Source organism: Nicotiana attenuata, chromosome 3 (assembly GCF_001879085.1).
Source record: "Nicotiana attenuata strain UT chromosome 3, NIATTr2, whole genome shotgun sequence".
Taxonomy (NCBI): Eukaryota; Viridiplantae; Streptophyta; class Magnoliopsida; order Solanales; family Solanaceae; genus Nicotiana; species Nicotiana attenuata.
The window spans coordinates 19,400,470-19,405,902 of NC_031991.1; the positions used below are offsets into that span (position 1 = coordinate 19,400,470).

General features: G+C 36.6%; 1 pseudogene; it reads left to right on the forward strand.

Annotated features, from left to right (window-relative positions):
• Positions 1 to 3,373, forward strand: part of LOC109224202 — a 9,137-nt pseudogene extending 5,764 nt beyond the window's left edge.

Sequence of the window (5,433 nt, forward strand, 5' to 3'; positions counted from 1 at the left end):
ATATATATATATATATATATATATATATATATATATATATATATATATATATATATATATATATATATATATATATATATATATATATATATTTGCAACCTTAGGCTAAAATTGCATATTTTGCAATAATAGCCAATATATATGCAGAATTACATTATTTGGATACAAATGACTTTTAATATTTTCATAATGTTAAGTAATAGTTTTAAATCATTTTCATGTATGAATGACATTTTTATTATTTATTAATTATTTTTATATATTATTTTACTGATATAATTAGGTATTTAAAATCTAGCCCCTAAAAAATCCAATTTCGGACCTATATACTACCCAATTATCCCCAGCCCAATACACCAGCTAACCATCAAATTGCCAATACCCTTAACCCATTAACCAATCCCACAACCGTTTATTATAACCCGACCCAGAACCCTTGAATCAGGACTGTTGATCTCCGAAATCAACGGTCCACATTACCCCAATCCTTTTTAATTAACCTAACCCATCTAAACCCTAATCAGTTCACCCAGCCCGCCGTCTCTATACACTCCCTCTCTCATCTTCACCCCCTCTCCTCTCAAAACCCTAGCGTCGTCATCACCCTAATTTCTTCGATTCCAACCCCATAATGGAATCAACCGTTGATTCCCTACCTTATTTGGCCCCTCCTCCTTACTGGCTAGACGTTCTTTGGTATAACCTTATGGCTTGCCTAAAATGGCAAGCAGATCTGGAGAGATTCGAACCAAATATGTTCAAAATCCTTAACCTGTTGTGTATTCCGTCTGTGTTCATCCCGTGTTCTTTGTGAGTACGATTATTTTGCGTATCTCTTGTGGATTCTTACTTAACCCTAAAGGTTAAGGTTTCAGATTCTCTTTGATTCGAACTTAAACTGGTTCAAACTTTGATTCTTAGCATTATCTCATCTATATTCACTTCATTATGCGTGAATCTGCCTACTCTTGTTAATTTCCTTTATTTTCCCTAAATTAGGATTTCAGATCTTTTTCTAGTTCGATTCTTCATTTCTTTTTGAATAACTCCTGTCTATGTTCATTGTACGCGGTATGCGATTATTGTGTCCTTGTTTCTCTGCTGATTTTATGGCTTACCCCAAATTAGGGTTTCAGACCTGCTTTAATTGAACCAAATCTGGTTCGATTCGGGTTTTCTTTTTGAATAATCTCCTGTCCACGTTCATTGTATGCATTATGTACCTTATTTTACTGCCAATTTTGTGGTTTACCTAAAACTAGGGTTTGAGACTTTTACTAATTCTCCGTGCTCTTTTCTTTCTCGTATGGGATACATATTTTTCTTATTTTGTTCAATCTACCATCACTACAAGAAAATAGGCCTTTAGCGAGGGGAAATCTGGTCGTTAAAAGTCCTATTCCGGTCGTTAAAAGTTGATAACGACAGGAAAAAAATCCGGTAGTCGCCGGTCGTTAAAAGCTCCGACGTTAAAATTTAACGATCGGCTTACAATTCGGTCGTTAAAGGTTCTTTAGCGACGGCATAATTTTCGGTCGTTATACATGCTTTTTAGCGACAGAACTTTTCCCTCGCTAACTTGTTATCCGGTCATTAAAAGTCTTTAATGACAACAACTAATTAAGTCAATTCAAGTTCTTTTAGCGAGCGATATTCCCTTCGTTAACTGTATAACTATTCTTAAATGCCAAAATTTCCTTCATGGATGGTCATTTATCTGTTTGAGAATCTTGTCTTTAAAGAGTTCTAATGACCACATTTTTCTTTGCTAATTTGGAAACGTAGTAAATATAATTGCGAAAATTTAAATTGCATGAATAGTAATAATTATTTATATGCGTTCATACACGTTCAACAACATTGGAGAATATGCCAATATCTTGTTAATACAAAGAACTAAAGAATCATATTTACCAAAAATCAATCCAAATTGTAAGACATCATTTTTAATAATTTCTAAAAAGAGAAAAAGTAAAATTGTAACATATATATGTACATAAGACAATATCTTTAAACCAACCCTCACAAACCAAAAACCTCTTGTACTTCAACTTGATCTCCACTTTCTTCAAGGATAGGTTCTTTGGACTTCAAATTTTTGATCTGTTAAAATAACAAATTTATGTCAATTCAGTAGCAAAAAATAAACAACTAAAGAAGAAAGATCAGATACATTAAAGGCTACACTAATGGCTATAAAGAAGGAAGTGAAAAAAATACAAAGATCAGATGACATAACAGCAGATAGTATTGTAGCAAGAACACAACACATTATATTTTCTATGTCTGTAGATGATGATCGGAAGATGACTAAATTAATAGTTCTACATCACCCAATCTTGTCACACTAAAACCTGCACAACCAGTGTCGCTTTTGGGAAGCAAATCCCATTTAGAGCTTCTTGAAATTCTATAGATTAAGGCTCAGAGAAGAGATGTTGCCTGACTATTAATTTTATTGATAGATTTTTGTAGAAGCAAGGTGTTGTTAGGAAGAAGTTACAACTTGTTGGGTTGGTTGCCATGCCATTAGCATGCAAATATGTGGAAGTTTTTGTTCCATTAGTGGAAGATTTCGTGTTTATGTAGGACAAAGCCTATTCAAGGAAGGAGGTTCTTGAAGTGAAAAGAATGATGCTCAACTTCCAACTGCATATGTTTTCATGAGAAGATATCTTAAGGCTGCTCAATCTGATAGGAAGCTTGAGCTGCTGTCTTTCTTTGTGGTTGAGCTTTGTCTAGAGGAATATGAAATGTTCAAGTTTCCGACATCATTCATAGTTGCTGCAGCAATCTATACAGCTCAGACCACACTCTACGATGTCCAGCAGTGGAGTAAGACATGCGAGTGGCATACTAGTTACTCGGAAGATCAATTATAGAGTGCTCGAGATCGATTGTGAACTGTCACCAGAAGGCAGCAACAGGAAACTAACAGGAGTCTTCTTAAGATTTAAATGGTAAGGATCTTTCTACGCCTAAAGAGGCAATACTTTCCCTGTTAGCAGATCCAAGGACTTCCTCAAATGTGGATATCCTGTTGGAGGAGGGTTATTTTACAACAGTTTGTAGTATCTCTGAAATCGGATGACATGATTGGATTGTTAGATCTCTTGACCTCATCTGTTTGCATCCATAGTTACCTCGGATTAAGAACTAAAACGAGGAAATGGAAAGTTTTAAGTGTCATGCTCTACGCTTGTCGGGTTTGGTGTACTGATGAGTTTCTATTCCACACAATCATCAATGAAAAGATTCTTATGTTGATTTCCAGCAGGAGCATTTTCGATTTCTAAAAAGAAGGTTTTACACCATATGTTTGATATTATGGCAAACACACAGAGGGGTATGTTTCTTGTAAGCTTTCTGCTCTTTGTCTAAGCAACTTTTTATGTTGTGACCTCATTTTGTTTTATTAAATGTTTCAAGATTGATAACATCTGGTCGAAAACTTGAGGTACTCTGAGTGTTGAGGAGAATCCGATGTGTGAATTCTATTATGTAGCAAAGAAGCTTGTGGCTGTATCTTGGGTCCACTCGAGTGCACAAGGTAGGGGGAAATGTTTTCCAAGGAACATATTTTCAAATAAAGAGAAAAGAAAGGTTCATATCGTAAGCTGTAAGTACATCACATCTAAATTTGGTTATGCAGCTAAGTGTGAGCCTACCCATTTTCTTGTGCAGACAAAACAACAATAGGAAAAAGGGCATCTTCAGTTATTACTAACTTTAGGTGCAATTGGATCAAGATAAACAACCAGCAAATTTAGCACACACAAAGTCATGACGTATTATTTGATTTCATGCAGTTGAAATGTTATCTTCTCAAATTGTACAAAGATACTGTAATAACATTGAGGAGACTACCATTCCCCATACAAGTTCTTTGCTGGATATAAATAGCAAATTAACAACTAGAAATTCAAACATATAAAAATCAATGTAACTTGGAAATTAAACTAGGTGAACATACAGGAAAAGCATAGGCAGTTTATCAGAGACGTCTCTCGACCATGTCAAGTGCACGTAGGACATTCATAACGTATTTCTCTTGGTAGAAATTCACTATAACATAAAACACATACACGTGAACAGTTGGAGTTCGTAGAGAGGCTTAATAATGGAATTAAAGGAAACTTAGCAATTGTGGTTGCCCCCGGGAGTTTAATTATTTTCTTATAGAGCTAGCTCCGTGTTGTTGCATTTACAATGTTCTAAATCTGAACACGGCTGGATTTTAGTTTCATTTACAAACAGTAATAAAGTCAAAAACTTTTCACAAAAAAATAAAATAAAAATTACAGATTAAGGCCAAACGCCTACTTAATCATTTGCATGTAAATAGGATTTTTAATCTACTAACTTGTTAAATGATTCAATATATTGATCACTTGAAGATGGTGATGAAGGCTGATCAAACACTATCTTTGCAAGCTGTGCGTATTTACTCCCTAGCTCATCATATTTACTCTCTAACCCTTCCAGACGTCCTTTTAGTGATTTATTTTCTTTTTCAGTAGCATTCAGCTTTTTCAACAATGCAGCTTTAGAGGAGTTACCGCCTTTCAACTCCTTCGCGGTTATCCCACCACCAAATCCAACTACATAACTGTAACGACCCGACCGGTCGTTTACTTTTTAGAACCCGTTCCCCCCCCCGCCCCTCCCCGCCAAAAAAATAAACTCTCCGTGCTCGCTTTAACTAATTTATGACCTGCGGGGATGGTTGGTTCGGGATTTGGAAGAGTTTGGATTGAAATATGCACATTTGACTCCTTAGGATTTTCTTAAAAGGCTAAGTTTGACTTTGGTCAATATTTTGAGCAAACGGGCCCGGATTCATGTTTTGACGGTTCCGGAGGGTCCGCAGGAAAATATGGAACCTGGGCGTTTGATCGGAATCAAATTCCGAGGTCCCTAGCCCGAGTAATGAATTTTTATTAGAAATTGTTAAACTAAATTCTATGGATTTAAAGAAACTAATTAATGATTAATTACGTCGATATCGGGCTCGTATGTTGGTTCCGAAGTCCAGTACAGGTCCAATATAACATTTAACACATGCCCGCAAAATTTGGTGTCAATCCGAGTAGTTTAAGCGCGTTCTGGCCCGTTGGAGGATAATTAAGAACTTGAAGTTCATAAGTTTGATCCAATGGGTTTTAGGGGGTGATTCTTATATTTAGCGTTGTTTCGGGCATTTCGAAGGTTCGAGTAGGTCCGTTTCGTGATTTCAGACTTGTCGGTATGTTCAGGCGGGGCCCGGGGGCCCCGAGCGTCAATCAAACGAGGCTCGAGTGAAGTGGAAAATTTTTAGAAGTGCTGAAGCCGCTGCTTCTGTCATAACCGCACCTGCGGTTGGTGGACCGCAGATGCGGTCCATCAATCGCAGATGCGGCCCAGGGAAGGCCAGGCAAACCGCAGAAGCGGCTC